A 25,072-nucleotide genomic window follows, 5' to 3' on the forward strand; every position below is an offset into this window, starting at 1 on the left:
GGGAGTACATGCCATATATGACCCCAGCCCCATGTATCTCCCCTCCCCAAAGGCACTCAGCCTTTCACTAACAGGTGCAGCAGGGTGAAATCTCCATTCCTGGCCCAGGGGAGACTAACTCTGAAACAAAGTTGTCCCCCAGGCTCTCCTGTACCTGTCAGGACAAAGCTCCCCCACTGCTGTTGCAGGAAATCACACCTTACACAGCAATGAACTCAAAATGGTCACAGATCTAAGTATAAGAGCCAAAACTATTGTGTAAGAGGACTACATGGGAGAAAATGGTCAGGAATTCACAGTAAGCAAAGAGTTCTAAGTCACTGCGGCAAGAGCACGATACGTAAGAGAAAATTGAAGATGAAGAAGTTTTTTGCATCAAACTTTGCCACTGAGAAAAGAAACAGAGAAGCCACTGATTAGGAGGAAATATTTGTGGATTAAATACCCAGTGAGGACTCACATTCACGAGGGACAAGAGGACTTTGAACTCACTCAATGGGCCGAAGCAACACACTCGTTTAAGCCAGTATAAGAGTTGAATACACATGTACCAAAGGAGACACATAAAAAGGTAATCAAGGTTATTATTAATATGTTATTAGTGCTCAAGGAAATGCAAGGACAACCACGTACCATTTTACATCAACTAGTGTGCTTATGTTCCAAAGACGATACCAAGTGTTGCTGAGGATGTGGAGAAACTGGACCCTCTTATATTGCTGGTGGCAACGTAAAATATAAGAGCCACTGCGGAAGCCACTTTGAGAGTTCTTAAGAGTTCAGCACAAGCTTGCCATAGGACCCAACCATTCCACAACTAGGAATCTATCTGAGAGAAGTAAAAGCATATGTCTGCTCAAGTCTTGGTCAGAAATGTTCCGGGCAGCGTTATTCACAATAGGGAAAACCTGACAGCAACACAAAGGGCCATCGGCTGGTGAATGGACAAACCCAATGAGGCCTATCTGTACCATGGCATCTATTGGGCAACAAAAGGCACAGAAATCTGATCCAAGCTACAGCATGGAGGAACCTCAAAAGGATGCTAAGTGAAAGAAGCCAGTCACCAAGAACTACAAACCTTCTCATTGTGCTTATGTAAAATGAGCAGAAAGGAGCAATGCACAGAGACAGAAAGCAGATCAGTGCTGCTTGGGGCTGGAGGAGGGAGCGGAGACTGTCTGCAGAGGGGCTGGAGGGAGTGTGGGAAGGTGAAGGAAGCCTCTGAAACACACTAGGGCACTAGCTGAACAACTCTGTCATTGTTGACAATGGGTGAAATTTATTGTATGTCATTTTCACCTAAAAAAAAGAAAGAAGGTGACCTTCGCACATCAGTGGGTCCTGGGACCCCCAGGCAAACACTGCCTGGTGAGGGGCCACATCCTGGAGTCTCAGCAGGTGGTGGCTCAGAGCCTGGTTTCTGACCTCTCAGCTGGAGTCAGGGATTCAGTGCCTGTGCCTTCAGCCTCAGGCCCCGGCAGTTCCCCTGGAATCCACCAGGCGGCAGACTACTTAAGGGAACAGACCTTCAGGTTGCCCAAGGACACCAGGGGGAAGCAGGCAAAGACAGGGGCAGTAGCTGGCTGGAGATACCTAGAGGAAGTCAGGGCTGCAGGACCCACGGAAGCCGCTGGCAAGATCTGGATGGATCTTAAGTAGGTTTGGTCCCCTGGGTGGGCTCTAGCCACGAAACTTTAGGTTAACATCCAAAGGTTCCCTTTGATGCTCCCTCCTGCACTGGCACTGAGGCTCCCCCCAGTCCCCCCACTCAGCATAGGGAAAAGAGCCTGTGCTGCTATTCACCTTCTTCTGAGTCTAAATGGAACACTTTGGGCTGGGTTTAGGGGAATCTGCCCTTTTCTGGCCCTCTATGTAGGGCCAGCTCCTGGGTGCTGAACCATTCCTGCGGGGGCCTAGAAGAGGCACTGTGGTCCTTCACATTGGAGCTGGGCTTGCAAAGAAGGGTTCCTGCTAATCCATATTTCCCTGGCCCTGGCTGAGCATCCTGGTCCAAGATCAGGGGCTGCAGTGACCTAAAATAGGGAACCTCCTATATGTCACTGCTCCTCTCTGGGAAAGTCCAAAGAAGGCCCATGGTAGTGGTGGGGGAAGGGGAGGGCATAGAAACCTACACTCTGACAAAACATCGTCCACAGTGAAGATTTTAAAAAAAATGTTAGAGGACAGATCTCATATTATGTAGTCGGTGGTGCAGTAACAGCTCTGCGTGGTGACAGAGGGTAGCTACACTAGTAGTCAGCCTAACATAATTTATAGAGTCGTCCAATCCCTGTGTTGCCACGTGAAACTGATGCCACACGGGAATCCGTTATGAATCAATTTTTAAAAGACCTGAAGTTGAGGGGAAAACTTACTCTCCTAGTTCTCCTTGCTCAGCTCAGGCTGCTCCTTGCAGAGTTGGATGCTGCTGTATGCATTCCTCAGGTTCCCCTGAGTTTTCTGGACTCAACTTGTCCTTATTCTTACCTCCTTTGGCAATCACCTGCTCCACCATTGCCTTGTCCTTCCTCGGGTTATGCTCATCCTCCAAATCTGCTGATTTTCTGTCTCCCAAATGCTCCCTCTGTTCTCTGTTTCCAGTGTGGGCTCAGATCAGGCTCCTGAAAAGGACACACAGTGAAGGGACCAAGTCAGGTCTCAGCTGCAGTCCCTAGGGCTGCTTAAAAGGCACCGCAGACCCACATGCACTCACAGAAACTGAGCAGGAAGGGACCGTGGAGGATTTGAATAACAACCTTATCTTACACATGAGGAAAGTGAGGCCCAGAGAGAAGAAGAGATTTTCCCAAACTCCTTCAACAGTTGATGGCAGTACGGCCGTCACACAGGCCTTGGCTGCGAGCTTCCCTGTCGAGGATCCTAACATATCCTCCGGGAACCCACATCTGAATGTCAGGGGACAGTGGTCAATCCGTATCCCCACTGTTCAAACAACAATGTCCAGAAGGACTTTTCCTGGGAATACTCTTGTTCACAATTGTACAGTCCCACTTGTATACTCAGTTGGTTTACACTCCTGGTTGAACTTCAGTCCACTCTCAAGATGGGAGAGCAGACAGGCCCCGGGGTGGAGCTGCACCGGCGTTAGGGGTGTCTTTTCTTTTTATGTCTCATAGATTATGGGTCACAGCCAGGGTGGTCTCCAACTGAAGATGTTTCCAATCATCTAAGGGACTCAGCCTACTGGTTGATAGGGGGAGATTTGGGCCCTAACAAAGGTCTTCCTGGAACTGTCAAGGCCATCTTCCCCTACTGGGGGATGGAAACCGCAATGTAAATATATTATAAGGAAGCCATACGTTATTGTAGGACACACGCTGGAAAGGAGAGCACATGCTCTGTCCCTGCTGGTCTGGATCTGACAGTCCAGCAGGTGGGAAACCACGAAAGCACTGTGTACCACCCTCCTTGCCTCCAGCTCAGATCTAGCTGCCTACTCTACCAATTTAACACCTGGGACAACCCATGCAGGAACAATTCCTTTTGACCCATTTTGAAATGGGAAATGGAGCCACAGGAAATTCAAGATACTTAGTCCAAGTCTCAGTTTCCCACTCAGGTTTGCAGCTACAGCTTGGGAGACCAGAGGGCTCTCTTTCCTTGTTCTCTGTTTTAGGGATTTCCAGGGACAAAGAACAATCCCAGCCTCCGATGCCCTGAACTGCTCTGGCACTCCCAGCCTGACTGTTTTGTTTCCATGATTGAAATAAATAATCTTACATGTAGAATATCAACCTCAGACAAGATTGCTTTGAGACCTTGATGAAATGAGACAAAACAAGGCTACTCACAATACTGTTCAGACCGACATCCAAACATCAACCTCCCTCCCTAAGGAAACGCCTATGACTTCTTTACCACAATCACAGAATTGTCAGTGCTGCCAGTGTTCAATATAGAACAAACCCTGCCTCTTCCCATCCTTTCCCACATCTCACAACTAAAGCCCGTATCCTATAAGCGATCCTCTCACTGAGACCTTGGCGTGTGTTCTTTTTGGCTGTGAGGAATAAAAAAGCCAATTCCTTTAAACTGGCTTAGAGGAATTGATGCCAACTTTCCAGGAACAAACAGGTGTAAAAACCCATTCTCAGGAAGAAAGGTCATATTGTCTATGAGATACCTAGGCTCTGGAACTCCAGAACTTGTTTTTATCCTAAAAAAAGAAAGAAAAAGAAAAGACTCTTTCTACCAACCCCCTTAGTAATTAACATGAACTTTAGGTGTTCAGGCAGGATCTTCCCACCTCTGATTTAAACTAGGGATTGCTGGGGCACCTGGGAGGCTCAGCCAGTTGAGCGTCTGCTTTGGCTCAGGTCATGATTCCAAGGTCTGGGAATCGAGCCCCACATCGGGCTCCCTGCTCAGCGAGGAGTCTCCTTCTCCCTGTGTCTCCCACCATGCTCTCCTGCTCGCTCTCTCACTCTCTCTCAAATAATTAAATAAAATATTTTAAAAAAATAAACAAAAATAAACTAGATATTGCTCCTGATCTCGGTATTGTGAGATCGAGCCTCACAAAGCATGTAGAGATTCCTTAAAAATAAAATCCCTGAAACATTTAAAACATATGGGGCACCTGGGTGGCTCAGTTGGTTAAGCCTTCAACTCTTGGTTTTGGCTCAGGTCATGATCTCAGGGTCCTGAAATTGAACCCCAGGCTCAGTGCAGAGACCTCTTCAGATTCTCTCCCTTTGCCTCTCCCTCTGCCCCTCCACACCGTTTATAGGCTTGCAGGGGCGTGCTCTCTCTCTCCTAAATAAATAAATAAATAAATAAATAAATAAATAAATAAATACATACATACATAAAACTTTTAAAGCTTAAAAAACAAAAATAAAATAGATACTGAGGATAAGTCAGGGAAGAAGCTAGGTAAGAAAGAATGTTTCGCACAGTATAGCTTAGTAAGGCCTCGGATCACTTATAACCCAGTATTCCCAGCTGGGCTGGAAGCTCCAACCTTCAGTTCACAGGGGAGCAAGCTCTCTGATTACCCAGCCAGAGGCAAGCGCGGGTCCTCTCTGGGGGCTCTCTAGCCCCAAGCTGACACTCTGGATTCTTCGGCCTTGTCTAACTGCATCGGCTCGGAACACATTGAGGCCGAAAATCATGTCACGGTATCCACAACGATGTGGTGTCATAGAATTGAAATCTTGTGTTGCCGACAAAATGACAGGACTCTCGCATGCCACATTCAGAAGGAAATGCTACATTTCTTGTCATGGAACATGTCATCACCCCCCCCCCAAACACACACACACTTAAATGTTAGCTGCTGGGAATGTATTTCTTTGGAATCTGTGGCAAAGGCCGAGCTCCCAGTTTTGGTGCCCGGCGGTCTCCGCCAAATGCATCCAGGACTTGGCCGGCTCTGTCGGGTCTCCTTTCACAGCGGTGCCTGGCCCTGCCCTCCCTCGCTCTTCCCACGACCCTGTGGGGCGTTGATCCCCACGCCTTCCCGCTGCTGAGCGGGACACTCGCCTAACATCTCTTGCTCCGCTCGAAATCCTGTTCCGCACATCTGGCCTTACCAGACACACCTTTTGGGTCTAGCTTCTCCTTTTGTTCTCTTACAGTTTTTTTTTTTAAAGATTTTATTTATTTATTAGAGAGAGAGAATGAGAGATAGAGAGCACAAGAGGGAAGAGGGTCAGAGGGAGAAGCAGACTCCCCGCCGAGCAGGGAGCCCGATGCGGGACTTGATCCCGGGACTCCAGGATCATGACCTGAGCCGAAGGCAGTCGCTTAACCGACTGAGCCACCCAGGTGCCCGTTCTCTTACAGTTTTGGCTCTGATTTCCAGTACAGATCCTTCGCATGATTCTGCGAATCTATTTATTGTTGTTCTTAGTCCTACGATGATAGTTTTCATTTTCAAGAGCTATTTTGCTGCACTGCTCTCCCAACCAGGCCTGAGAACCCACAGGAGGCCTAAACCCAGGGGGCGTGGACGTCACTTCCTGTCCGGTCACAGGCTGGCCAATGGCCAGGAGGGTAGGGTGGGTGGGGAAAGACATGGCGGGGCGTGGATCAGAGGGCACGTGACAAGGAAGGGCGCCGCGCAACAGGCGTGTCTTCTGTAGAAAAAGCAGGGACAGTGGCTCCTGTTTAGGCATCTGTTGCTCACGGGCTCTGGGCCCTACTACTCGAGGACTGGCTCCTGATTTGATCACAAGTCCTACGGAGATGGACTGGAGGAGTGTGTGTGTGAGTGTGTGTGTGTGCGTCTGTGTGTGCGCGTGCACGTGCGTGTTCTAGAAACACTGAATGTGCAGTGTAAAGCTTACAAGGCTCCAGGGCAGCCCAGGCTAGATTTCTGCATATGCTACCGTGAGTATTCAAAATGGCCATGTTTTTTCAAGGTAAGATGACTCTGTTGCACTTCATATTTTCTTGTTCAGTCCTCTCCACATGTTATCAAAGCTATGGTAGGACCATGTTTGGTATAAAGCTTGCTGAATATTTAGCCCACCAAGGTCCTAAGTCTTACCTAGTATGAAGTCTTGCTCATATTTTTGAGGGTAATATTGGGAGGCACGAGCAAAGCAATGGCCAGTCTGAGTCCTCAGCACTATTTGCAAGAACTTTTTTTTATTTTTTAAGATTTTATTTTTTTATTTGACAGAGAGAGACACGATGAGAGAGGGAACACAAGCAGTGGGTGTGGGAGAGGGAGTAGCAGGCTTTCTGCTGACGCGGGGCTCCATCCCAGGACCCCAGTATCACGACCTGAGCGGAAAGCAGAAGCTTAACGACTGAGCCACCCAGGTGCCCCCTGACATTCATTTTGAGGAGGAAGTCTAAAATGCAGTGAGAAGAAAGGAGGGTGATTTTTCCCTCCATTTCCAAGCCCCAAAGCAGGTCTAATTTAGATTTAATGTCAGGGATGAACTTGAAAAGTTCGTTCTAATCAAGAGGAGACTCAAGAATCCCTCTCTAGGCATGGAATTCGATCCTCGGCCAAAATACTATTCAAAACTGAAAGTGAGAAAAAAGAGTGGGGGAAGGAAGAAATAAAACTAGGGTTGACCTTGTACAACACAGGTTGGAACAGCACATGTACACTTCTACGTGCATTTTTCTATAAACACAGTATACTACTCTAAATATATGTTCTCTTCTGAATGATTTTCTTAATAACATTTTCATTTATCTAGCTTACTTTATTAGAAGTATACAGTGTAGAATACATATAACTTGCAAAATATGGGTTAGTCATCTTTATCTTATCAGTCAGGCTTCCAGTCAACAAGTGGCTATTAGTAGTTAAGTTTTCGGGGAGTCAAATTTATACACAGGTTTTTTTTTTTTTTTTGGCATTTTGTGATCAAATTTATTTTTTGTTTCAATTTCATTTACTTTGTTTTACTGTAATTTACACAAGAGACTGCCAAGTAAACTAGGTATTTTACATTCACCACGCATTCCCTCAAATCTCCACAGTTGTTAGGAAAACATTAGAATCCCTGCGCTGGGCATGGATTTCCATGTACGCCCAAACTCCCAACGAAGCTACAGATGCCAGTGAGAGTTTAGTCCATTAAAAGGAGAGAGTGAGACTCTTTATTTCACAAAATTAGCAATAATCTTCCTTGCAGGAAACATTTTGCAGACAATGATTATGCTTTGACAACACCTGTCTTATAACACCGCCCAGAGAGTAAACATCAGTCTTGATCCTGAGTACACGGAGGACATATTCGACGTGGGGTTCGGAGCCAAGGCTAAGAGGGCATCGCGGTGCGGCAGTGATCCTCAACACCTTCGTCCGACTCACTGCCACCACCTCAGTGGGGACATGGCATGTGGGAAAACGAGGAGCAGGGTGGGCAGGACTGTCAGCAAGTCAGATTACAAACGTGATAGGACTACAGGAGCCAGCGTGTTGCAGGAAGGACGAGATTAAAGGAGATAGTTTGTGACCGGAAGGCTCCAACAATATCATTCTGGTCAAGCTTCCAGGACTGACAGGAGAAAACCTGGATTTGGACAGAGAGAGCTGATAAAAATCTTACCTAGCTATGGTGCCTTTCTTAAAGAAGGAGGAGGAGGAGGACAAGGTGGCAGCAGCTGCTAACAGCACGTTCCTGATGCTCACTCGTGACAGGTTCCAATGGTGTCCTCCCCATGGGCGGTGGAGCACTGGCCTCTCAGCAGGGCCTCCCAGGCAAGGAGATCAGCCTGTGCTGCCTCTGAAATTCCACTATCTCAAAGGCAGCTTCTCCCCCTTGGGGTGTATTTCAATATGAAAAGTGCAAAACAAAAACAAAAACAAAACCATCACCACTATCTGTATTCTAGCCTGTCAGCTGTGAGGAATCTAGATCATTTGCATAGTTTCCAAGCTCTAATTTCAGAAAACAGTCATTTCAGAAACAAGACTCCATGGAAGTGCTCGACTTCCGAAAGTTTTCCTACAGCCTACGATGCTATTCATTTCTTCATCAATTTCTTTGTTTGCCTACGAGTAGCCTGAAAATTGTATAGTGCTTATTATAAATCACAAACCATCATCTCCATTTTTGCTAGGTTTGATGTAGAAAAATATTGAAATTTAAAATACAAAAATCCAATAAAAACCAGAATTTTTTTTTAAAGGATTTTTTCCCTCAGGGCAAACAGGTAAAAATTGGCTGGGACCTATACTCCTTACTAATAGACAGTGTCCAATTTGAATTTAAGATAATAACCATCCAGAAATAAATCATTATAAATACATTCAGAGTTCACATTCCAGATTCACTGGAATACCAAAAGATTTTGAATAAATTTTTCTGTGGGAGTCTGTTGCTTATGGGACTAAAATAAGAATTTGTAAGATTTAAAAGAACAGGAAGATTTAAAAGAACAGAAAAGTAATAAAAGGCTAAATATATTGGTCCACAATTTGACATTTATGAAACATACCAGCTAGTATTAAATTGCAGTCAATTTGTCCATCAATGGTATTACTCTGATAATTATTAAAATCTGTTCCAGGTATATATATTGAAAATATTTTCTTTTGCATTCTTGAAGATAGGTACAGTACTTTGGAGAAATTGTACTAATCCTTTCAGTATGTTTGTATGTACATATATACACAAGTGTGTGTATCTTGATCTGTAGCTCTACATGTGTTTTATATGCAGCCACAGACACACACACACACACACACACACACACACACAGGTGGTTGGGAACCTGTGAGTATGTCATCACAAGCACACATCTGGGAAACGTCAGCACTGCCAGATACTGGTCAGATCCTTCTTCACTCATCACTGGCTGCACTTGTTCCCCTCACTTGACCTTGATTACGTAAACAGTTTGATATTGTCTCTGACCCTACAGGGGACTCATCTAGACATCAGCAGCCGACGTGCCTCGGACAGAACCCTTCTTACGCATTGTTTCTAGTTCTTTCTGAGTTTCATCCTCCATTCTCCTAATGTCTTCCATTGTCAGATCATTCCACTTGTCAATCCAACAAAAAAGCTGGCGATGAAGTTTGTAAATATCCTTTTCTCTTGCTTCTGAATGAAGTTTTCTACTTTGCTTTGCAGTCCCCACCACTTGAATTTGATGGTCACCAGCTTGTAGGCACACATCTGAGGACAGTCAGAGTTGTTTGCCAGCTCCTTCTTCCAGTTGGGTCCCAAAGGCCCTCTCTTGGTCTTGACTGACTGGAATAATGCTGGGTCTTCATCAGCTTTGTAGTCTGCTGGTTCAACTTGACTTCGATCTGCAATATCTATGCGGACAATTTCAACAGTTTTCCATGCGTTCGGATCTAAACCGTGTACATTTTCTAATGTTCCCAAGTCTGGTTTGTGCCATGTTTCAATTTTAATGAAGAAATCATCTTTCATATATACACTCGTTACAACTGAGGCATAATGGTTTGTTCTACAGTAGGGGTATGCGTTCCAGGCTTCCTCGTGAAACAGCAAGGAGCCCTCCGGAGCAATCATCCTGACGAATGCAGGAACTTTGCTCCTGAACAGAACATGGCAAAACCACACGGAATTCCTTAATCAGCACCATCTTCCCGGAATCCCCTCACAGCTACCGCCACTATCACCACCACCGCCGCTGCTACCGCCCCTCACGGCGCCTCTATACACAGGTTTTTGATCTTGAGAGTCACCATCCTTACTCCGCATTGGTCAAGGGTCAACCTGTATCTCTATTTACAGAGGACATGCTCCTAAAGATAGAAAAACCTCAAATCATCCACACACAAAAATATTAGAGTCCATAGACTCATTCCGTAAAGTTGCAGGGTACCATATATACAAAATCAGTTGTGTTTCTATGCACTAGCAATGAACAATCTGAGAAGGAAATTTAGAAAGCAATTCTATTTACAATGGCACACAACACAGTAAAAGTGTCAGGTGTAAATTCATTCAAGGAGAGCAAGACTTGTTCACTGAAAAGCATAAGAAGCAATGGTTCTGCGAGAGATGAAAGACCAAATGGGGGGAAAAAAACAACTGTATGCATGCATTGGAAGATTTAATATCATTCATATGGCAATACTATGCAAATAGATCTACAGAGTCAATACAATTCTATCAAAAATTTTTCTTCTGCATTTTCTAAATTCTGTCAATACCTTGTAGTATATTTCCTTTCAGACGTTGTAGTTTTCATCTCTTAAAGATAGAGAGGGTGTTGTTTATATTTTCTATTTCTCGGTTTAACATTTACAACTGATGGAAAACTTATACTAAAAGCTTTCATATCCTTCTCTGGCGGTTCTCACATGTGTCAGCTCTGGATTATTTTCCGATGACGGATCTGGCTCCTGATTAGGGGTCATTTTGCCTGGGAGAGCTCCAGGTCCTGTTCCCTCTACTGCTTTCAAATGATTGCCCCCTGACTTGCTGGCCTTTCCTCCCATGGAGGCCCTGAGCAGGACCTCACTGCAAGCCACACCAGGGACCCTGCACAGCTCTGGTTAGGTGACTTTCCTCAGACAAGCTGGTTGTCCCACATCACCTTTCCCTTTTATTCCCCAGGAATCCCAATTTGGCTGGTAAAATACCTGGCGCTTTCTATTTTTTAGGTTAAGCAGGCAGTGTGTCTCTTTGCCTGTTCCAGCTCCTAGAGGCCCCTCCTCCATGCTCAGCCCCAGCCCCAGCCCCAGCAGGCAGAGTCCTCCTCACACAGCCTCCTTCTGACCTCTTCTCTGCCTCTTTGTGTTTTAAGACCCCCTTGTCATTGCAGGGCGCCGCCTGGATAATCCAGGATCATCTCCCCATCTCAAGGTCCTTAACATAAGCACCTGTGCAGGGTCCCTTTTGCTGCAGGATGGAACATGTGCACAGGTTCCTGGCATTAGCCTGGGCAGCTCCTAGGGAGGGGGCATTATTCTACCCAGCAGCACACTATTGATCTCAGGTGACAACTAAAGTTGGACGCCCCCTCTCCACCCTCCAATCTTTTCTAATTTAAACATTCCGGGAAAAGTAAACCACTACCTCAAGGTGCAAGCAAGACAAGGCAAATCAGAACCCTAGGGCGCTCCATCCATGACCATACAATTGCCCAAATCTCTTCAAAGTAGTCTGTTTAGTTTTCCAGACCTGGCTATTTTCCCTCCAAAGGCCGACCTGACTGCAGAAATCCCCTCCAGGGGGAAGCGCCCAGCGATGGAGGGAGGGCAGGCGGTGGCAGAGTGGGGAGCCTGGGACCCCACTAACCCCCTGCTGAGAACTCTGAGCCTGGTTTAAGGGAGCAGAAGCAGTGGTCCCCTTTGGCCCTGCCCTCAACAGCGGGATCCTTGGGCGTCTCCCCGCGAAGCCACGAGGGGGCGCGCCGTCCCTGTCCTAGGAGCCCTCCTGGGGAAGAAGCAGGCCCTGGGATGTGTTCAGCGTGTGGAGTGTTGTGGGCTGGTGTCAGCCCGAGGGCCCAGGGGTTGCGGACTTTTGGTCCTCCCCTCCCCCCCGCAGTGTCCAGGCCTGGGGGAGGCTGTGGGGACTGGTTTGAACTGTACAGGTGCAGCCATGGCACTCGGTGTCCTCCAACCAGGGTCCGAAGGGAAAGAGAGAGAGAGCTAGAGAGAGCAAGAGAGAGTTGTATCTGCTCTTCGCGGGCTGTTGGAAAGTCCTCCCTCATGTTTCTCTCTGGCTGGCACAGCCTTCCCTGGGCTGGGTGGGGGGGTTGTGTAGGGTTTGGGGGGCCATAGCTGCAGGGAGAGGAAAGAGTGGTAACCAATTCAGGAGACAGAGGAGACTGGGCAGGTGAGGAAGGAAGCCAGGGCACGGGAAGGGAGAAGGGGAAGGGGGACTGGAGGAGGAGAAGGAGGAACACCAGTACTGAAATCCAAGTTGGGAGGGGAGCTGGGGGGCAGGGAGATGGGGTGGGGTTGGGGACTGAGGCGAAGCCCTTGACTTCACGGACGGGGCGTGTCTGATGCAAACCAGGCAACATGGCGGTGGGGTTCTGCAACTTAGAATTCGTGGGGCTGAGGAGGTAGCAGCGCTGTTGCGTCCATCCTATTCGGAAGCGTCGTGTGGAGGGTGAGGATGCTTGCGACAGGAGTGGGTGCCGAGGGTGTTGGGGTGCGCCTAGGCGAGTGAGCCTGTGTGTCCGGTGGAAGGGGGGTGAGACTGGTGTGGGGCGGAGGCGGAGGGAGTCACACTTACCCGGCAGGGGAGACTCCGGGATCAAGCAGGTGGTTTTCCCAGGGGAGGCCCTTCCATCATACCAGGGACATGCTGACCCCCGCGATTTCCCCGAGTATGGACAACTCCTCTGCATTATTTGTGGCAGTGGCAGTGGGGGGCTGCTTTTGCTCTTTCACCTGTTGTTGGTTGTTTAAGAATAGCCTTTGTTTTCTTATTCATTTTTCTGTTTGTTTGTTTTGTCTTTTCCATGACTTTGGCTGATGACATGGGCTGAAGAGGAAGCTCACTCAGGGGACACCAGGACCCTGAAGAAAACACCTCTGCTTTTAAGGGCTGCTTTCTTGAGAATCTGGGTTTGGCTGTTTCTCAATCAAAAGCATGCAGGACAGTTTCTGTCCACTGGTCATACATCCCACCTTGGCTGTCGGGGTTTTTTCTGTTTTTCGCAGAGCAATTTCTCTGCTTATATTTCAGTATGTGGTTTGCAGTCCCTGATCCAGCAAAGGTGCTTTCTTTTCATTCCCCAGGGAACAGGGGTTTGCATCCCTTCTCCTTCCTCCCTCCCCTCCCCACCTATCCCCCCAGGCACCCTGCAAAGCCTCACCCAATCCCCAGACTCAGTACCCTTGATTAGGCCACTTGGTAGCCTACCTAGTATAGCCTTGCTCCAGAGGACCCTTCCGAGACTAGAGAGGGTCCGGCTTGATGTACTGTTTATTTATTGTAAGTTTATTTGTTGAAGTAATCCCTACACCCAAAGTAGGGATAGGGCTCATGAAGCCAGATGGAGACTCCCCTGCTCTCCTGACTGAGCCAGCCAGATGCCCCCTGACAGGCTTTTAAAGAGGCACCTCTGTGTACTCACAAAGAACCCGCTGGGTTTGGCACCACAGACCTTTCCCAAACAGCAGGTTAGCTCTAGGACAAAGGGCCGTGGGCCTTCTGCAGCTCTTGGGCTCAAGCCAAAACTGTCCCTACTGATGTACCTGCATTGCTTTGTCAAACTGAGCTTGAAGGGGTTTCTGGCTTCAGGCTTTCACCAGAGCTGGTGTTTTTTTCTCTACTCCCTAAAGGCCTCTATTCAGAATCTACAACTGAGGGTCTTCCAACTTTGATTTTCACTTAGGGGAGCCACACCAACTGGGACTCAGCAACGGGTTACTCTTCTGCCAGAAACAATTAAACAAAAGAGCAACAGCGTCACACAAGATGCGCGAAGTGGAGATTTCCAAGATCCTGGGCATCAGGCAAAGGGGACAGCCATCCCGGACACATGGCAACACAATGGTGAGCAGAGCCCTAGAGCTGCTCAGAGGTACTGGCTCTAGAGAGTTTCCAAGCAAGGCACTGGGGGGAGGGGAACTTGAATAGGAGCCCCATGGAGCTCCTGGAATGGAGGACACTGATCTGAGAGAACCCAGGACTGAGTCTCAGGGAGGACAGAGCTGCAGGAAGTCACCTAGCCAGAGCTGTGGAGGGGCCCTGGGGAGGCATGGACAGCAAGTCAGGGGGTAATCCTTTGCACAGGGCCTGGTGCTCACACGGTGCTGGGAATAGTGCCTGTGTCCAACAGATAGACTAAGCAAAAGTAACCCTCTTAATTTGTGAGGAATAGGGTGGAAGACAGGGGGAGGGCTTGCTACAGTACCTGGAACTCATGGTGAGTCCTCCACGGAGCCCTGCTCTGGGCCACTGAACTATGCATTGAAGCAACAGCAGAAATGTTTCCAAGTAACTTCAGTGCATCCCTGAACAAAGCTCAATATTATAGAAAACACAAAAATATCCAGCAAACAGCAAGGTAACATTCACAGTGTCTGGCGTTCCATCCAACAGTTTGAGGTATGCAGACAAAGGGGGGAAATGAGCCCTCCTGAAGAGATGGATCACTCATCTGAAAATGACCCAGAGCTGACAGCAAGATGGGAATCACCAGAGCACAAGAAAGCATTTGTTCTAACTGCATCCCATTGGTGAAAACATTCAGCAGATACATGGAAAATGTTAAAAAAAAAAAAAAAAGGACCCAATCTCACATGAAGAGATGAAAACCACAATGTCTGAAAGGAAATGTACTGCAAGGGGCTGATGGTGATTAGGGAAGGCAGAAGAAAAACGTTCAATAGGAATCCAAAAGAATCTGCAGATCCTGCTGTTGCCTTCTGAACCACCTTAACCATTCCAATCCATGAACACAGGATGTCTTTCCACTTGTTGAGGTCTTCCTTAATCTCTTGCAGCAATATTGTGTAGTTTTCAGTGTACAGGTTTTGTGCCTCCTTGACTCAATTATTCTTCGATACCATTCGGGTGGGTGCTGTTGTCCATGGAATCGTTTTCTTAATTGACTTTCCCGGTGTCCATTCCTAGGTTATAGAAACACCTGATTTGTCTGCCTTGTACGCTGCAACTCTGCTGAAATAGGTTATGGACTCTAATAGTCGTGGTTTCTGTGTGTGTGTATTTGGTATTTTTCTGTATACAGGAGTATGTCATTTGCAAATCCAGATACAAATTGTCCCTTGAAGAACCTGGGGGTTAGGGGTACAGAGTCCCACAATTGAAAATCTTTGTATAACATTTGAGTCCCAGAAAACATAGCTACTAATAGCCTACTGAAGTCTTACAGATAACAAAAACGGTTGATTAATACATATTTTGTGGGTTACTTGAATTATGTACTTTATTCTTTTGATACAGTGAGTTAGAGTGAAAATATCATTGAGAAAATCATAAGGAAGAGAAAATGTATTTCTACATTTGTACTAGACTGTATTTGTAAAAAAAAAAAAAAATAATCAACCCATGAGTGGACCGACATTGTTCACTAAAATTCAAAGCCATGTTGTTCCCCAGTCAACTATAGTTTTATTGCTTCGTTTTCAAATGTTTTCCCCTCACCTTCAGGTTTTTAAACAATTGAGTCATAACTGATTCCCCATGTGAGATCAGTTTCACATGGCAACACAGGGATTGGACGACTCTATAAATTATGTTAGGCTGATTACTAGTGTAGCTACCCTCTTTCACCTCGCAGAGCTGTTACTGCACCACCGACTACATAATATGAGATCTGTCCTCTAACATTGTTTTTAAATCTTCACTGTGGATGATGTTTTGACAGAGTATAGGTTTCTATGCCCTCCCCTCCCCCCACCACTACCATGGGCCGCCTTTGGACTTTCCAGAGAGGAGCAGTGACATGTAGGAAGTCCCTATTTTAGGCCACTGCAGCCCCTGATCTTGGACCAGGATGCTCAGCCAGGGCCAGGGAAATATGGATTAGCAGGAACCCTTCTTTGCAAGCCCAGCTCCAATGTGAAGGACCAGAGTGCCTCTTCTAGCCTCCTGCAGGGATGGTTCAGCACCCAGGAGCTGGCCCTACATAGAGGGCCAGAAAAGGGCAGATTCCCCTAAACGCAGACCAAGTGTTCCATTTCGACTCAGAAGAAGGTGAATAGCAGCACAGGTTCTTTTCCCTATGCTGAGCTTCCACGGGGGGAGCCTCAGTGCCACTGCAGGAGGGAGCATCAAAGGGAACCTTTGGATGTTAACCTAAAGCTTAGTGCTTAGAGCCCACCCAGGGGACCAAACCTACTTAAGATCCATCCAGATCTTGCCAGCAGCTTCCATGGGTCCTGCAGCCTTCACTTCCTTTAGGAATCTCCAGCCAGCTGGTGCCCTATCTTTGCTTGCTTCCCCCTGGTGTCCTTGGGCCACCTGAAGGTCTGTTCCCTTAAGTAGTCTGCCGCCTGGTGGATTCCAGGGGAACTGCCAGGGCCTGAGGCTGAAGGCACAGTCACTGAACCCCTGACTCCAGCTGGGAGGTCAGAAACCAGGCTCTGAGCCACCACCTGCTGGGACTCCAGGATGTGGCCCCTCACCAGGCAGTGTTTGCCTGGGGACCCCAGGACCCACTGATGTGCGAGGGTCGCCTTCTTTCTTTTTTTTTTAGGTGAAATTGACATACAATAAATTTCACCCATTGTCAACAATGACAGAGTTGTTCAGCTAGTGCCCTAGTTTGTTTCAGAGGCTTCCTTCACCTTCCCACACTCCCTCCAGCCCCTCTGCAGACAGTCTCCGCTCCCTCCTCCAGCCCCAAGCAGCACTGATTTGCTTTCTGTCTCTGTGCATTGCTCCTTTCTGCACATTTTACATAAGCCGAATGAGACAGTCTGTAGTTCTTGGTGACTGGCTTCTTTCACTTAGCATCCTTTTGAGGTTCCTCCATGCTGTAGCTTGGATCAGATTTCTGTGCCTTTTGTTGCGGAATAGATGCCATGGTACACATAGGAAACATTTGGTTTGTCCATTCACCAGCCGATGGCCCTTTGTGTTGCTGTCAGTTTTTGCCCATTGTGAATAACGCTGCCCGGAACATTTCTGACCGAGACTTGAGCGGACATATGTTTTTATTCTCTCAGATAGATTCCTAGTTGTGGAATGGCTGGGTCCTATGGCAAGCTTGTGCTGAACTCTTAAGAACTCTCAAAGTGGCTTCTGCAGGAGCTGTTATATTTTACGTTGCGACCAGCAATATAGGAGGGTCCAGTTTCTGCTCATCCTCAGCAACACTTGGTATCGTCTTTGGGACGTAAGCGCACTAGTTGGTGTAAAATGGTACCTGGTTTTCCTTGCATTTCTTTGAGAACTAATAACATATTACTAATAACATTGATTATCTTTTTATGTGTCTCCTTTGGTACATGTGTATTCGACTCTTATACTGGCTTAAACGAGTGTGTTGCTTCTGCCCATTGAGTGAGTTCAAAGTCCTCTTGTCTCTCGTGAACGTGAGTCCCCATTGGGTATTTAATCCACAAATATTTTCTCCTAATCAGTGGCTTCTCTGTTCCTTTTCTCAGTGGCAATGTTTGATGCAAAAAACTTCTTCATCTTCAATTTTCTCTTACGTATCGTGCTCTTGCCGTAGTGACTTAGAACTCTTTGCTTACTGTGAATTCCTGACCATTTTCTCCCATGTAGTCCTCTTGCACAATAGTTTTGGCTCTTATACTTAGATCTGTGACCATTTTGAGCTCATTGCTGTGTAAGTTGTGATTTCCAGCAACAGCTGTGGGGGAGCTTTGTCCCGACAGGTTTAGGAGAGCCTAGGGGACACTTGTGTTTCAGAGTTAGTCTCCCCTGGGCCAGGAATGGAGATTTCACCCTGCTGCACCTGTTAGTGAAAGGCTGAGTGCCTTTGGGGAGGGGAGATACATGGGGCTGTGGTCATATACGGCATGTACTCCCCGTTCTCTGGGACTGGGTACAAAGGAGCTCCAGGAGCCCCAGGGCAGTCCTGCTCACAGGTGCCTTTAGAGGCAGAAACACACTGAGAGCAGGAGAGCATAACACAGAAAAGACCCCAGGGATCCCAGCGGATCTGGGTTGGGATCCTAGAGGGTCTTCTATGGATGGGCACATTTTCCATGTATATGCCCTTCTATGGGTGGGTGGGAAAGAGGACTCGCACACAGCCGGAACTCAGGAAACATGCCCAGAAGGAGTGGAGCGGATTGAAGGCATGTCCCACAGTTTGCAGTATTTTTCCAACATGAAAATCATGGTATTTGCCTGCATCAAAGGTGCTGGGGGGACACATGCTGCCTCGGTCAGTAGAGCGTGCAACTTTCATTTCAGGGTCATGCATTAGAGTCCCACGTAGGTGATGGAGCCTAGCTGAAATTAAAAAATAATAATAATAAATAGAAAACGAAGAGGTGCATGCTTCAGGAATCAGAATTACTCCCCCTAAGGTAAGGAGGGGGCATCTACCTTGGTCCTTGCAGTTCAAGAGCCATTCTGAGCACTACAGAATCCTAAATGTAGATTAACCTAGAGAACCTACACTTTTAATATTTGTTGGGTTTCCCCTGTGTGGTTAGAGGTCCACTGGCAGACAAAAGTTGACATGCTGAGCACAGAAGCGGACCAAGAAACAGACTATTACCTGGATGCACCACATTATTCTCCGTCCTCACTGCAGTCTCCCTGGAAATGGGAATGGGCAATCGAAATGCCTGGTATTCAACACAGGTTAAGAAAAAATGGAAAGTTTGGGTTAACAGTTTAAATTATTGTGTCCTCAGATTGACTTTGATGGCAAGTGGGGACTCTGTTGCACGTCTTCTAGGTTCTGCAGGTGGAAATGAGGGGCTAAGGGACAAACTAATTATACAACTCAGAATAACTTTGGTAACTTAGTATCTTCACACTTCACACAGTTTTCTTTCATTTTGACTGATCCCATAGTCTCAGGCTTGAGTCTAAACACATTTGTACAAGGAAGGTGATATCAATACCACACCTAAAATCTGTACCGCTAAATGTTGTAGTGCTTATTCCTAATGGTACTTTAGGCTTGTTTCTAACTGCCTGTAGCTACGTTACGGCTGACTCTCAAGGCAGCCCATTCTAACCATGTGTGCACTTCTCTTTGGCCCCACCACCAGGTGAAGCAGTGCATCTGAGCTGTCTCCATCGCTGGGGGAAGGATGTAGGTCAGATAGGTAATAAAGAGAAAGGGGGACTGGGGTGCAGCAAAAAGAAAGCATGCTTATGTGTGGGTTGATTCCAGAGAGGACCATTGCATTGCTTTTTAAAATTTTTTAATTTACTTATTTGAGAGAGAGTACTTGAGATATCAGGAGCGGTGGTGGGGGTAGTGGAAGAGGAACAGAGAGAAGCTGACTCACCACTGAGCAGGGAGCTGGACATACGGGCTTATCCCAGGACCCCGGGATTCTGACCTGAGCCAAAGACTGACACTTAAACAACTGAGCCACCCAGGTGCGCTTTAAAATAATTTTTAAACTAATCTGGTCCACTTAACATAGGCATTGTATTAGTTTCACATAAGGTCATGGGATTTATTTTGTATTTCTTTTTTAAATATTATTTATTTATTTAGAGCAGGGGTGATGGGCAGACGGAGAGGAAGAAAGAATCCCAAGCTGACTCTGCACTGAGCATGAAGACTAAACTGGGGCTCAATCGCATGACCCTGAGATCATGACCTGAGCTGAAATCAAGAGTCAGACGCTGAACCGAGAGAGCCACCTTGGTATTTCTAAGAATGATATGTTTACCTTTCTCTCTGAAATAGGCACTGAGTAATGAGCAAGGCGGAGAGAAACCATAGTACCCATAGGCGCCAAGGTCAGATTGCCCAAAATGTACCACAATGGCATATTTGGGGGAAACAGAATGCCACAACGACCACTGGTGCATGTTCATTCAGACTCCAAGATCTCTGAGAAAACTCGAGATTGCAGGGTTAAAAATAACCTGAAAGGATCAGAGTGAAATGCCCTTGGGATGTGTGTGGTCTGATCTAAAGTACACAGCAGAAGATGTTTTGTAGATAGGAAGCCAGCTGTAAACAGCACACTGTGCATTCCCTTTTTTGTTTTCTTATCCTGTGTTAAAGACCGAGTACAATGCTGTTTACAATTAATTGATCACAGCCAGTTGCAGATTTCTTTATTCCTTCTCCACTGCCATTGCTTCACTTGACTAACCCTGTGTACGTGGAAGATGCGCCTTACTAAGCCCCTGCTGTAAATCATTATAGTACTATATCACTGTAGAAGGTATATTAGATTATGGAAAATAAACCTCAGGACCTCGGGCTGTTTGCTTGGGGTCCCCTGTGCCTCGCTATACTGTCGTCTCTTTTTCTTTTTTTAAAAGATTTTATTTATTTATTTGAGAGAGAGAATGAGATAGAGAGAGAGTGAGCATGAGGGGGGGAGGGTCAGAGGGAGAAGCAGACTCCCTGCTGAGCAGGGAGCCCGATGCGGGACTCGATCCCTGGAATCCAGGATCATGACCTGAGCGGAAGGCAGCCGCTTAACCAACTGAGCCACCCAGGCGCCGCGGTAGTCTCTTTTTCTCAGTTCCTTCGCCACCCCAGGTCCCCGACTCTCTGAGGTCGACAATATTGATTATTTTGAATTGAAGCTACCCAAAAAGAAACTGGTACCAGGATACTCAAACCCTCCTCTGTCTCCCTGAAAGCAGGAAACCAATCTCCCATATGAAAAAGGCACCCCCTGTACTAAGAAGTAAAAAGACATCCTTCTCACCAGGGTTTCTAAATTCGGTCTAGACACTCTCTAAATTAAAACTCCCCCAAATCCCTGAGAAATGTATTTTCTCCTTGTCTAAAATGCATAAAAACTGTCTGCCTTAATACTTTATATTTCTTTAAGGGTCTCCATTTCAATATCCGTTCTCCATGCGTATTCAATGTCTCAGTGAAACTTAATTCTTACTTAAGCTGGGAGACCAGGACAGGTAACAGAGGAACTTCTCCTTCCCTGCATACCTTTTTTGTGATCCTAATATCTTAGCCAATGATTTGTAAAGGAAAGAAGTAACAGAATTATATACCTGGGAAAAAGATTTGTCCCCAGGAAGGAATTTCTGGTATTTTTAACAGTGGAAATATCTACATTTGATCCAAAGTCTCCTAAAAAGTATTTATTTTTAAGTTGAACTTCTAATTTAAGTGTCCCCTGAAATTCAGATGTGCCTTCCCAGAGGGTACGTTAGGAGACTCCACAGGGAAGCTCGCAGCCAAGTCCTGTGTGGGGGCCGTGCTGCCATCAAGTGCTGAAGGAGTTTGGGAAAATCTCTTCATCTCTCTGCGCTCAGCTTCCTCATATGTAAGATAAGGTTGTTATTCAAATTCTCCACGGTCCCTTCCTGCTCAGTTTCTGTGAGTGCACAAGGGTCTGCGGTGCCTTTGAAGCAGCCCTGGGGACTGCAGCTGAGACCTGACTTGGTCCCTTCACTGTGTGTCTCTTGCAGGAGCCTGAGCTGAGCCCACACTGAAAACAGAGAACAGAGGGAGCATTTGGGAGACAGAAAATCAGCAGGTTTGGAGGATGAGAATAACGCAAAGAAGGACAAGGCAATGGTGGAGCAGGTGGTTGCCCAAAGGAGGTAAGAAGAAGGACAAGTTGGGTCCAGAAAAATCAGGGGAAACTGAGGAATGCATACAGCGGCATCCAACTCTGCAAGGAGCAGCCTGAGCTGAGCAAGGAGAACGAGGAGAGTAACTTCGTCCACGGTGAACCTGTGCACCTCCCGAGGAGCCCCACAGAATGGATCGGGGTTGGTTTGTACTGCAGGGAAGCACCAGTTCCAAGAGGAGGAGGAGGAGGAGGGGCACCTGGGTGGCTACATCTTTAAGCGTCTGCCTTCAGCTCAGGTCATAATCTAAGGGTCCTGGGATCGAGCCCCGCATGGGGCTCTCTGCTCGGCGGGAAGCCTGCTTCTCCCTCTCCCGCTCCCCCTGCTTGTGTTCCCTCTCTCGCTATGTCTCTCTCTGTCAAATAAATAAAGAAAATCTTAAAAAAAAAAAAAAGAGGTGGACGATGTGACCATGAGGTTCTGCCCCAGACCCCTAGCTTTGACCTTGGAGCTCCCTCACGGTCGATGTTCTCCAAGTAAGTGTGGGCTTAGAGGGATCAGTGATGTTTGGATAAAGGTTGGACTTGTCCATTCTTACCACAAAGAGTTCTACCCTAAGGTCAGGAAGGGCCAGGTTAGGAGACCCTTGCCTCTGAGGCAGTGATACCAATTATATTCTTCTGAATTTATGGTTGTCAAAGACTTTACACACCTTTGTCTTGACCGTGTGTTGAGTGTTTCATTTTCCTTAGTCTCTGTTATGAACTTGGAATTCTGACATCAATAAGATTTCACAGAGGAGGTCAAAGCAGTGAGAGGAAGAATGCAAACAAAATCTTGTAGCTCAGCGCCCCTGGGTGGCTCAGTTCATCGAGAGCCTGCCTTCAGCTCAGGTCATGATCCCAGGCTCCAGGGATCAAGCCCCATTGAGGGGGGTGGCTCCCTGCTCAGCAGTGGAGTCTGCTTCCCCCTGTCCCTTCCCCAGCTGTTCTCTATCTTTCTCTCTGTCTCTCTCTCACTCTTGCTTTCTCCCTCACGCTGTCTCTCAAATAAATATATAAAATCATTTTAAAAACTGTTGTAGCTGTCCTAACCTGGGGTATGGTGGCAGTGCAGAGGATGGAGGGGGGAGGGGGCTAGGCCGAAGACATCTCTTCCTACTGAGAGAACCATTGAGAGGAATCCAAGAGGACAGTCCCTCTTCACCAGAGCTCACCACAGGGGAGTGTCATGGGGCATTGAGAGTGTAGGGCAGGCTCCTCTGGAAGGAAGGGTATTTGTTGCCTCCTGGAAGAAAGCAGAGAGCATTCGTGCATGTATTTGGGACAGGAATGTAGTTGAGATTAGAAATTTGCCACCCCCTTTATCAGATCCATGAAGGAGTGTCTCTGAGAGCTTCCTCAGTGCTTGGTTTGGTCCTAGGAGTCATGAGTACAGAGATGAGTAAAACATTATCCCAATTGTCGTGGGGCTCTCAGTCTAGTAACCAGAAGTCATGAAAAGTGTAGTGGTGGTGGATTCCTTGGAGGAAGTGGCCAGTGCTGCCTGGGGATGGCCTGGTCTCCCTCCGTGTTTTCCAACAGCTGGATGACCTGTCCTGACCCAGGGACCCTGGGCCTCAACTCAATTTCAGCCTCTCAGGACACAGCCAACACCTAGGTTCCATGTAAACCCAAAGCAGTCAACACTATGAAGGTCTGCAGAGGAAACTGCTGGTATCAGTAGCTCCCCACTTTGTCTTGGCCAACTGGAAAATAGAGGCGAGTTCATTAAGTCTTGTAGGGTCATCCTTGCCCTAATGATCAGGGATTAGTCTTTCTCTCTGTTAAGTGAAATACTTTCTAGCTTCAGTATTCTCTCTCCACTTAAAAACTTTGGAACTATTGGCTAAAGTATAGATCAAGTAGCTACAGTGAAAAAGGGGTAAAGCAACTTCCAAGCTGCAGTGAGAATGCGCAGAAACTCTTATACTGAATAATAATCGGACAAATCACTTTTAAATTGCACAAAAGGTTTATACAGTAATTCTGGAATAGACAATGTAAGTCTGTCGCTTTCTCCTTCTTCTTAACATTGCTTTGATAATTTAAGATCATTTCCATTTCCATATAAACATTTGGATCAGCTTAGAAATACTTACTAAAATGTCTGCTAGAAGGTTGATTGGCATTGTATTAGATCTTTTGATCAATTTGGGAAGAATTGTCCTCTAACCATAATGAGTCTTCCAATCCACCACAAATTTTATCTCCCCATGTATTTAGTTCTTTAATTTCTGGAAGTAGTGCTCTGCAGTTTTCAGTGTAATGTTCTGACACATATTGTGTCTGATAAGACAATGCAATAGGAAAACTGGTCAAAAGACTTGAAGAAGAAATGCTTCACAAAAGAAGATACACAAATGGCCAAAAAGCACTTGAAAAGATGCTCCACTTGAAACCATTGAAAAGCATGAAGTTGAACATAAATCAAAAGGGATTCACTAATGTCTCTGCAAGGCTCCATCTTAAACTAAGTAACCTTTTCCTTCTCTTCTGCAAACCTCTGCTCCTCCCTTCTAAGCCTTTTGTTTCAGGAGCCTGGTACCACCCTAAAGACAGGATGAAGGAGGCTGGCAGCATGCACACAATTTCTGTCAAAATAAAACACCCCCCCGCCCCTTCCTTCAGGGGGAGGGGACTTACAGTTTTTGAGGGCCTTGGCCTGTTCTAGCCCCCTGTGCCCCGAAAAGCAATAAAGCTATTGTTCCTCAATATTCCAAACTCTGTCTTCGTCTTATATTTTGGCTCTGAAGCACAGAGGTCAGTTTTCGACGGTACACTCAGCCATTGGGAAGATAAATTAATACTACAGTGAGTTACCATTACACAACCATCCCCGTGGCTAAAATTACGAAGACCGAAAACATATGTGGTGAGGATGTAAAGTAACTAGACGTTTCATACACTTGTGGGAATGAAAAATGGTCCAACCACCGAGAAAAGCTGAACCACAGATAAACATTTACCAATCACGTGAACGGCCATTCCTCTCCTAAGGATTTACACAATATGGCCACACAGCAAACTGCACATGAATATTCATCATAGCTTTATTCCCCATGGCCAAACCCAGGAAACTGCATAGATGGCCATGAATAGGTGAATGTACAGACCAAATATATCCATACAGAGGAATACTCCTTAGCAATGAAAAATTCTGAACTGGTGATCCATTAGTAATATGGATAGATATAAGAATCCTTAGGCTGCACGGAGGAATGTAGGCATAAAAGAGTTCCATTTCCATAACGTGGTTAAAAATCAAGCCGTCTTTGATGCCAGTGGTTGCCTGGGGCTGAGGGTGAAGGCAGTGAGAGACTTCAATGGATCCACCCAAGGGAAGCTGTGAGGTAGAAGAAATGCCCTGTGTCCTGAATGGAGCAGTAGTGTCAATTGTATGTACATCTGTGAAAATGCATTTAGTTGTACAGTTTATCTTTTTTAATTTTTATTTGTTGAGAA

General features: G+C 46.5%; 1 non-coding gene across 1 annotated transcript; it reads left to right on the forward strand.

The window, feature by feature from the left end:
• The first annotated feature begins 12,654 nt into the window (after positions 1–12,654).
• On the forward strand, positions 12,655–12,817 carry LOC148161907 (U1 spliceosomal RNA). Its single transcript, XR_015767277.1, has one exon. It is a non-coding gene; the product is annotated as a U1 spliceosomal RNA (small nuclear RNA).
• Positions 12,818–25,072: the final 12,255 nt, after the last annotated feature.

Source organism: Eumetopias jubatus, unplaced genomic scaffold, assembly GCF_037043125.1.
Source record: "Eumetopias jubatus isolate StellerSeaLion01/CBP00866 unplaced genomic scaffold, mEumJub1_p1.0 scaffold_39, whole genome shotgun sequence".
In the NCBI taxonomy this organism is placed as follows: domain Eukaryota; kingdom Metazoa; phylum Chordata; class Mammalia; order Carnivora; family Otariidae; genus Eumetopias; species Eumetopias jubatus.